Source organism: Ranitomeya imitator, chromosome 4, assembly GCF_032444005.1.
Source record: "Ranitomeya imitator isolate aRanImi1 chromosome 4, aRanImi1.pri, whole genome shotgun sequence".
Lineage (NCBI taxonomy): Eukaryota > Metazoa > Chordata > Amphibia > Anura > Dendrobatidae > Ranitomeya > Ranitomeya imitator.
In genome coordinates this window covers 683,835,050-683,846,325 of record NC_091285.1, presented here as the reverse complement: position 1 = coordinate 683,846,325, position 11,276 = coordinate 683,835,050, and the positions used below count along the sequence as shown (strand labels likewise).

General features: G+C 40.4%; 1 non-coding gene across 1 annotated transcript; it reads left to right on the top strand.

Annotated features, from left to right (window-relative positions):
• Positions 1–6,383: 6,383 nt before the first annotated feature.
• On the top strand, positions 6,384–6,455 carry TRNAQ-CUG (transfer RNA glutamine (anticodon CUG)). The gene has a single exon. It is a non-coding gene; the product is annotated as a tRNA-Gln (tRNA).
• The last annotated feature ends 4,821 nt before the right edge of the window (positions 6,456–11,276 follow it).

Genomic DNA, 11,276 nt, shown 5'->3' with positions numbered 1-11,276 from the left:
TGTATTTGTGTGTATGTACAGTATGTGTATGCACTGTATATGTATGTGTATCTGTTGTATGTACAGTATATGTATGTACTGTACCTGTGTGTATGTACAGTATGTATATGCACTTTATGTGTATGTTCTGTATCTGTGTGTGTATGCATGGTGTATGTACAGTATATGTATGTACGGTATATGTGTATGTACTGTATGTGTATGTACTGTATATGTATGTACGATATATACAGTGGGGCAAAAAAGTATTTAGTCAGTCAGCAATAGTGCAAGTTGCACCACTTAAAAAGATGAGAGGCGTCTGTAATTTACATCATAGGTAGACCTCAACTATGGGAGACAAACTGAGAAATAAAAATCCAGAAAATCACATTGTCTGTTTTTTTAACATTTTATTTGCATATTATTGTGGAAAATAAGTATTTGGTCAGAAACAAAATTTCTTCTCAATACTTTGTAATATATCCTTTGTTGGCAATGACAGAGGTCAAACGTTTTCTGTAAGTCTTCACAAGGTTGCCACACACTGTTGTTGGTATGTTGGCCCATTCCTCCATGCAGATCTCCTCTACAGCAGTGATGTTTTTGGCTTTTCGCTTGGCAACACGGACTTTCAACTCCCTCTAAAGGTTTTCTATAGGGTTGAGATCTGGAGACTGGCTAGGCCACTCCAGGACCTTGAAATGCTTCTTACGAAGCCACTCCTTCGTTGCCCTGGCGGTGTGCTTTGGATCATTGTCATGTTGAAAGACCCAGCCACTTTTCATCTTCAATGCCCTTGCTGATGGATGGAGGTTTGCACTCAAAATCTCACGATACATGGCCCCATTCATTCTTTCATGTACCCGGATCAGTCGTCCTGGCCCCTTTGCAGAGAAACAGCCCCAAAGCATGATGTTTCCACCACCATGCTTTACAGTAGGTATGGTGTTTGAAGGATGCAACTCAGTATTCTTTTTCCTCCAAACACGACAAGTTGTGTTTCTACCAAACAGTTCCAGTTTGGTTTCATCAGACCATAGGACATTCTCCCAAAACTCCTCTGGATCATCCAGATGCTCTCTAGCAAACTTCAGACGGGCCCGGACATGTACTGGCTTAAGCAGTGGGACACGTCTGGCACTGCAGGATCTGAGTCCATGGTGGCGTAGTGTGTTACTTATGGTAGGCCTTGTTACATTGGTCCCAGCTCTCTGCAGTTCATTCACTAGGTCCCCCCGCGTGGTTCTGGGATTTTTGCTCACCGTTCTTGTGATCATTCTGACCCCACGGGGTGGGATTTTGCGTGGAGCCCCAGATTGAGGGAGATTATCAGTGGTCTTGTATGTCTTCCATTTTCTAATTATTGATCCCACTGTTGATTTCTTCACTCCAAGCTGGTTGGCTATTGCAGATTCAGTCTTCCCAGCCTGGTGCAGGGCTACAATTTTGTTTCTGGTGTCCTTTGACAGCTCTTTGGTCTTCACCATAGTGGAGTTTGGAGTCAGACTGTTTGAGGGTGTGCACAGGTGTCTTTTTATACTGATAACAAGTTTAAACAGGGGTCATTACTACAGGTAATGAGTGGAGGAAAGAGGAGACTCTTAAAGAAGAAGTTACAGGTCTGTGAGAGCCAGAAATCTCGATTGTTTGTTTCTGACCAAATACTTATTTTCCACCATAATATGCAAATAAAATGTTAAAAAAACAGACAATGTGATTTTCTGGATTTTTTTTTCTCAGTTTGTCTCCCATAGTTGAGGTCTACCTATGATGTAAATTACAGATGCCTCTCATCTTTTTAAGTGGTAGAACTTGCACTATTGCTGACTGACTAAATACTTTTTTGCCCCACTGTATTTGTGTATCTGTGTGTATGTACGGTATATGTATATACTGTATCTGTGTGTGTATGTATGTACAGTATGTGTATCTGTGTGTATGTACAGTATGTGTATGTACTGTATATGTAAGTGTATCTGTGTGTGTATGTACAATATATGTACGGTATATGTATGTACTTTATCTGTGTGTGTATGTGCGATATATGTATGTGTATCTGTGTGTATATACGGTGTATGTACGGTATATATATGTGTGTATGCACGGTATATGCATGTACTGTGTGTATGTACAGTATGTGTATGTACTTTATATGTAAGTGTATCTGTGTGTGTATGTACGATATGTGTACGGTATATGTATGTACTTTATCTGTGTGTATGTACAGTATGTGTATGTACTGTATATGTAAGTGTATCTGTGTGTGTATGTACGATATATGTATGTGTTTCTGTGTGTACATACGGTGTATGTATGGTATATGTATGTGTATTTGTGTGTATGTACAGTATGTGTATGCACTGTATATGTATGTGTATCTGTTGTATGTACAGTATATGTATGTACTGTACCTGTGTGTATGTACAGTATGTATATGCACTTTATGTGTATGTTCTGTATCTGTGTGTGTATGCATGGTGTATGTACAGTATATGTATGTACGGTATATGTGTATGTACTGTATGTGTATGTACTGTATATGTATGTGTATCTGTGTGTATGTATGATATATGTGTATCTGTGTCTATGTATGGTATATGTATGTATGGTAAATGTAGGTGTGTATGTACGGTATATGTACAGTATGTACGGTATCTGTGTATGTACGGTATGTGTATGTACAGTATATGTATGTGTATCTGTGTGTATGTATGATATATGCATGTGTACCTGTGTCTATGTATGCTGTATGTACAGTATATGAATGTGTATCTGTGTGTATGTATGATATATTCATGTGTATCTGTGTCTATGTATGCTGTGTGTATGTACGGTATATGTATGTACGGTATATGCATGTGTGTATGTACGGTATATGTACAGTATGTACAGTATGTGTGTATGTACGGTATATGTACAGTATGTACAGTATGTGTGTATGTACGGTATATGTACTGTATCTGTGTGTATGTACGGTATATGTATGTGTACCTGTGTCTATGTATGCTGTATGTACAGTATATGTATGTGTATCTGTGTGTGTATGTACGGTATATGAAGAGCAGATACCAGATGATAGAGATACCAGACATATAATGTAATATAATATGTAGATGGTCGCGCTCTGCCAGTTCCAGCAGTTATCATGTAACCACTGGGAGGCGCTGTGCACACTCACTGTCATGTGCTGACTACAGTGTTCGCCACGTCTGCAGTGTTCTAGTCACTGACAGCCGACACTAGTTGTCACCTGGCTGCTATGTACGCCCCTGCTTCCAGGGCAGTAATAATCAGGGCGATCTGCCTTGTTTCTCGGAGCCCGAGGCTCTCGGGGTCCCACCGTCAGATTGTCCTCACCATAAGCAGCGCACCCGGCAGGTAGGGGGTGCACACACATTTCTTGCACAGGGGCCCCAAGCTGTCGGCGTCCGCCCCTGCTCGCACATGTATAAATAAATATGTCCAATTTATAACAATACTTTTAATGGAAAAAAGAGTGCAATTTAAAATGTTTTCTAGCCGACCTTTGTGGTCAAAAAATAATAAAAAAAATAATATTTATGTCTACATTTTCATATAAATAATTTTATATTTAAAAAGACTGGCAGGAACATTACCTGCAACTGCCACTACATTACCTAGCACTACCTGCGCATATAACATTACCAATTAGAAATCATTGATGAAGATGGTAAATAAATCATGCGAGAACTGTACAGTTAAAAGAAAAGCAAAAGAAACAACAACCCAGAAAAAAAGTATCTTGGCAGCAGTGGGATTCGAACCCACGCCCCCGAAGAGACTGGAGCCTTAATCCAGCGCCTTAGACCGCTCGGCCACGCTACCTGTAATGAGCTATTATAATGTTGTGAAAGAACAGGAGATCACGAAAAATGAGGACAAAAATGTCAGCAATAAATATTCTCCATTCTTCCAATCGTTTCAGTTTCCAATAGTCGGATTATGTCCTACAGTCATGGACAAAAATATTGAGAATGGGACAAATATTAATTTTTCCAAAGTCTACTGCTTCATTTTTTCTAATGGCAATTTGCATATACTCCTGAATGTCAGAGTGATCAGCTTAACAGCAATTACTGTACTTGCAAAGTCAATATTTGCCCAGAAAATGAACTTTAACCCCCAAAACACATTCCAACATCATTGCAGTCCTGCCTTAAAAGGAGCAGCTAACATCGTTTTAGTGATTGATCCATTAACACAGATGTGGGTGTTGATGAGGACAGGGCTGGCGATCAATCAGTCATGATTAAGTAAGAATGACATCACTGGACACTTTAAAAGGAGGCTGGTGCTTGGTATCATTGTTTCTCTTCAGTTAACCATGGTTATCTCTAAAGAAACACGTGCAGCCATCATTGCACTGCACAAAAATGGCCTAACAGGGAAGAGTATCGCAGCTACAAAGATTGCACCTCAGTCAACAATCTATCGCATCATCAAGAACTTCAAGGAGAGAGCTTCCATTGTTGTCAAAAAGGCTCCAGGGCGCCCAAGAAAGACCAGCAAGCGCCAGGATCGTATCTTAAAACTGTTTCAGCTGCGGGATCGGACTACTAGCAGTGCCGAGCTTGCTCAGGAATGACAGCAGGCTGGTGTGAGTGCTTCTGCACGCACTGTGAGGCGGAGACTCTTTGAGCAAGGCTTGGTTTCAAGGAGGGCAGCAAAGAAGCCACTTCTCTCCAGAAAAAACATCAGGACCAACTGATATTCTGCAAAAGGTACAGGGAGTGGACTGCTGAGGACTGGGGCAAAGTCATTTTCACTGATGAATCCCCTTTTCGATTGTTTGGGACATCTGGAAAACAGCTTATTCGGAGAAGAAGAGGTGAGCGCTACCACCAGTCTTTGTCTCATGCCAACTGTAAAGCATCCTGAAACCATTCATTTGTGGGGTTGCTTCTCAGCCAAGGGAATCGGCTCACTCACAGTCTTGCCTAAAAACACAGCCATGAATAAAGAATGGTACCAGAATGTCCTCCAGGAGCAACTTTTCCCAACCATCCAAGAGCAGTTTGGTGCCCAACAATGCCTTTTCCAGCATGATGGAGCGCCTTGCCATAAAGCAAAGGTGATAACTAAATGGCTCATGGAACAAAACATAGAGATTTTGGGTCCATGGCCTGGAAACTCCCCAGATCTTAATCCCATTGAGAACTTGTGGTCAGTCATCAAGAGACGGGTGGACAAACAAAAACCAACAAATTCTGGCAAAATGCAAGCATTGACTATGCAAGAATGGACTGCTATCAGTCAGGATTTGGTCCAGAAGTTGATTGAGAGCATGCCAGGGAGAATTGCAGAGGTCCTGAAGAAGAAGGGTCAACACTGCAAATATTGACTTGCTGCATTAACTCATTCTAACTGCCAATATAAACTATTGGTACTCATAATATGATTGCAATTATATTTCTGTATGTGATATAAACATCAGACAAACACTAATAAAAACCAGAGGGCAGCAGAGCATGTGAAAATATAATTTTGGTTTCATTCTCAAAACTTCTGGCCATGACTGTACATTAGGCAGTTGGACTATGGAAGGTTCGAGGGGTGAAGGCAGAGCTAGGGTGGAGCCCAGGCAGAGTCTCAAGAGGGCCTGAAATTCTGCCAATATGATGGCAACCCTGTTTGTGTCCTTGAATTCTGTCATCCTTTGCCTTCTTGACCCAAATGAAACTTTTCCTACTCTTTTTCAGATCACGATTTCATCCCTTATGTTGACCAAAACAATTTTGATGATAAAACAGGAGAAAGATCATCTGGGGGGGTGAAATCATGCGATAACTTCATTGGTCACTTATTGAGATGATATTTTGACACTAATTTGAGAAAATCAAAAAAGGGTAACAAATGGGTGGCACAACACCACAAAAATAATAAACAAAAAGAGCAGGAGATAAAGCAAAAAATTCACTTAGTAATAAGAATTCTAAACAATGGAGGTAAGAAAGAATGTATCGACAGGATGAAAGTATGTAAAGGGTTATATGATAACAAGGCTACTGCTTTCAATATGTTGTATGACCGTCAGACTCAGTGTGTGTACCGAAACTGAAAATCATATCAGTGAATGTGAGAAAGAAAATCAATCTAAATTAAAATATGATAAATATAATAAAAATATGAATGCATGTGAATATATCAATAGATATGAAAGAAAATTAAATATAAAATGTGAAAGAGCGCGGAATCACAAAACATTAATGTAGATCAAAATATGTAAATACATAAAATAATAAAAAGTTGTGAAAATACAAGAAAAATTCATAAATAAATAATTATAGATGCAAATATTGATACATATGAATTTCTTATCACATTACATACGTGCAGACAAAACCATATATCAATGGCATCATGACCAGGAGCAGCCGGCTGGTTCCATGGTGTAATGGTTAGCACTCTGGACTCTGAATCCAGCGATCCGAGTTCAAATCTCGGTGGGACCTGAGGTTTTTGGTTAATTTCTTAACTTTATAATTTGTTGATTTTTTTTTTATTCACTAGTTGATCATTTCACGGCAAAACACAGATAACATGAGCAATTCGACATATAGTTTATGAGTGTGAAATAAATCGCGGGAGGCCATAGTGATAAAACTGTAGAAACAGTAACGATGGCTGGACTATGCATGACAGCACTTTCTACCTATTGAGTTCCCCTGTTTCCTTAAAGTTTGTAGATCATGATCAAGACCCTCGTTCTTCCATATTTAATAATGCCACGTCCATAAAAGTCCAATATTTCCAAATATAAAACATATTAACAAGATCAGTTATGGCGTATGGCGTCGATTTTTCCAAAGCGTTTGATACCGTGCCGCACAAGAGGTTGGTACACAAAATGAGAATGCTTGGTCTGGGAGAAAATGTGTGTAAATGGGTTAGTAACTGGCTTAGTGATAGAAAGCAGAGGGTGGTTATAAATGGTATAGTCTCTAACTGGGTCGCTGTGACCAGTGGGGTACCGCAGGGGTCAGTATTGGGACCTGTTCTCTTCAACATATTCATTAATGATCTGGTAGAAGGTTTACACAGTAAAATATCGATATTTGCAGATGATACAAAACTATGTAAAGCAGTTAATACAAGAGAAGATAGTATTCTGCTACAGATGGATCTGGATAAGTTGGAAACTTGGGCTGAAAGGTGGCAGATGAGGTTTAACAATGATAAATGTAAGGTTATACACATGGGAAGAGGGAATCAATATCACCATTACACACTGAACGGGAAACCACTGGGTAAATCTGACAGGGAGAAGGACTTGGGGATCCTAGTTAATGATAAACTTACCTGGAGCAGCCAGTGCCAGGCAGCAGCTGCCAAGGCAAACAGGATCATGGGGTGCATTAAAAGAGGTCTGGATACACATGATGAGAGCATTATACTGCCTCTGTACAAATCCCTAGTTAGACCGCACATGGAGTACTGTGTCCAGTTTTGGGCACCGGTGCTCAGGAAGGATATAATGGAACTAGAGAGAGTACAAAGGAGGGCAACAAAATTAATAAAGGGGATGGGAGAACTACAATACCCAGATAGATTAGCGAAATTAGGATTATTTAGTCTAGAAAAAAGACGACTGAGGGGCGATCTAATAACCATGTATAAGTATATAAGGGGACAATACAAATATCTCGCTGAGGATCTGTTTATACCAAGGAAGGTGACGGGCACAAGGGGGCATTCTTTGCGTCTGGAGGAGAGAAGGTTTTTCCACCAACATAGAAGAGGATTCTTTACTGTTAGGGCAGTGAGAATCTGGAATTGCTTGCCTGAGGAGGTGGTGATGGCGAACTCAGTCGAGGGGTTCAAGAGAGGCCTGGATGTCTTCCTGGAGCAGAACAATATTGTATCATACAATTATTAGGTTCTGTAGAAGGACGTAGATCTGGGTATTTATTATGATGGAATATAGGCTGAACTGGATGGACAAATGTCTTTTTTCGGCCTTACTAACTATGTTACTATGTTACTATGTTACTATGTAATCTAATTTTGCAAGCAGCAATGAAAGCCCTGTATCTACCCCATAATGGCAGATATGGGGGTAAATGCACTTTTTTTCACAATTTAGGCTCATTTGGATTTTTTTTTTGTTGCCTTAGTTTCCAGGTTGCCCTCATGTCATGCATCATCGGGGGCCTCTCTCTCCCTCCTGTTACCAAGTGGATACCCAGAGCCAGGGAGAGCACGGTACATAGTGTGCAGGAGTGCACAGAGTGGACATGGACAGGGAGAGGCGCAGACCAATGAACGCTTTCCCCAACAGACTGATGAGAGCGCTCACTGACTGCCATCTCTGTCCTCCTGCATGGGGTGTGCTCACCTGTAGTCAGGGGCCCGGGCCACACAGGGGACAACAGTTGAGGAAGAGAAGGACTTACCTTGTGTCTTCTGCTCCCTCCACCGTTTTATTACCAGCAGGCTGCAGCATCTCACAGAGAAGAGGCTCACTGCACAGGACAGCGCAGCAGCAGGCTGATATCAGTACTCTCTGCTGCATTCCCATCCCCCACAGTGGGTTCTGGAGCACTCACCAGCTGAACTATGTGGCCGACCTCCTCCAGGGCTCATCTGAACACCTGAGGTCATACATTAGTGTGTGTGTTTTTACATGTACATATGTGTGGGTGTGTATGTACGGTATATGTATGTCTGTTTATACAGTATATGCATGTGTGTATCTATATATGGTTTTAGGTATGTGCAGGATAGATCCCAAGCATCATCTGGTGCTGCCGTCCCCCATTCTGGTTCCTCCGCTGGGATTGCTGCTCAGCGCAGGCGTCGGTCCCAGCGTCTTGCTCAGGCCTGTGGTGTACGTTTGGTTCTTCTGGCTCCTCAGTCAACGCTATGGTAACAAGTGATACGCAGGTGCAGCCTTCCACTCCGGAGGCTAAGTCCAGAGGTCACCTTGCTGAGCATGCCTGTGATATGGCGTCTTCTCATTGGTGGCCAGACGTTACCTGCTCTGGTGATGTGACGACCGGTTGGGGGTGAGTGTTTGTGGTGGATCCTAGGGTGTAAAAGCCTCTCAGAAATGCTAGTATTGTTCATGTTTGCTGTGTGGAGCCTCTAACACTCTGTCTGCACAGAGAGACTGTCCACGTTGGCAGGCAGGTTGTGCACTTATGCGGTTTTGTAACTTTGGCTCAGCCATGAGTTCAGGTTCTGTAGTGTCAGGATCGGGGTAACTAGCCGCTCCGCTTACCATCTGTTTCACTCATGTGTGCGATTTTCACAGTTCAGTTACAGAGCAAGCTCAACCCTTATACTATACTTCTCTACAAAGGCTACAGGGGTTGTACCTGGCGTCATCTGAGGTCGTTCTCTTATGTATGTACAGTATATGTGTGTATGTATGGTATATGTATGGTGTGGATATGTATGGTATATCGGAATATGTATGTACGGTGTATGTGTGTATTTATGGTAAGGATGTGTTTGCAGGTAAGGTACATGTGTGTATGTATGGTGTATGTACTGTATATGTAGGTTTGGTATATGTATGTCCTGTATATTTATGTTTTTCTGTGTGTGTATGTATGGTATAGGTATGTACAGTATATGTATGTACGATATATATATTTGTGTATCTGTGTGTATGTACGCTATATATAAATATACTGTATCTGTGTGTGTGTGTGTATGTATGGTATGTGTATCTGTGTGTATCTACTGTATATGTACAGTATGTGTATCTGTGTGTATGTACAGTATGTGTATGTACTGTATATGTAAGTGTATCTGTGTGTGTATGTACAATATATGTACGGTATATGTATGTACTTTATCTGTGTGTGTATGTGCGATATATGTATGTGTATCTGTGTGTATATACGGTGTATGTACGGTATATATATGTGTGTATGCACGGTATATGCATGTACTGTGTGTATGTATGGTATGTGTATGCACTGTATATGTATGTGTATCTGTGTGTATGTACAGTATGTGTATGTACTGTATATGTAAGTGTATCTGTGTGTGTATGTACGATATATGTACAGTATATGTATGTACTTTATCTGTGTGTATGTACAGTATGTGTATGTACTGTATATGTAAGTGTATCTGTGTGTGTATGTACGATATATGTATGTGTATCTGTGTGTACATACGGTGTATGTATGGTATATGTATGTGTATTTGTGTGTATGTACAGTATGTGTATGCACTGTATATGTATGTGTATCTGTTGTATGTACAGTATATGTATGTACTGTACCTGTGTGTATGTACAGTATGTATATGCACTTTATGTGTATGTTCTGTATCTGTGTGTGTATGCATGGTGTATGTACAGTATATGTATGTACGGTATCTGTGTATGTACGGTATGTGTATGTACTGTATATGTATGTGTATCTGTGTGTATGTACGATATATGTACTGTATCTGTGTGTATGTATGATATATGTGTATCTGTGTCTATGTATGGTATATGTATGTTTGGTAAATGTAGGTGTGTATGTACGGTATATGTACAGTATGTGCGGTATCTGTGTATGTACGGTATGTGTATGTACAGTATATGTATGTGTATCTGTGTGTATGTATGGTATATGTACTGTATCTGTGTGTATGTATGATATATGCATGTGTACCTGTGTCTATGTATGCTGTATGTACGGTATATGAATGTGTATCTGTGTGTATGTATGATATATGCATGTGTATCTGTGTCTATGTATGCTGTGTGTATGTACGGTATATGTATGTACGGAATATGCATGTGTGTATGTACGGTATATGTACAGTATGTACAGTATGTGTGTATGTACGGTATATGTACAGTATGTACAGTATGTGTGTATGTACGGTATATGTACAGTATGTACAGTATGTGTGTATGTACGGTATATGTACAGTATGTACAGTATCTGTGTATGTACGGTATATGTACTGTATCTGTGTGTATGTACGGTATATGTATGTGTACCTGTGTCTATGTATGCTGTATGTACGGTATATGAATGTGTATCTGTGTGTATGTATGATATATGCATGTGTATCTGTGTCTATGTACAGTATGTACAGTATGTGTGTATGTACGGTATATGTACAGTATGTACAGTATCTGTGTATGTACGGTATATGTATGTGTATCTGTGTGTGTATGTACGGTATATGAAGAGCAGATACCAGATGATAGAGATACCAGACATATAATGTAATATAATATGTAGATGGTCGCGCTCTGCCAGTTCCAGCAGTTATCATGTAACCACTGGGAGGCGCTGTGCACACTCACTGTCATGTGC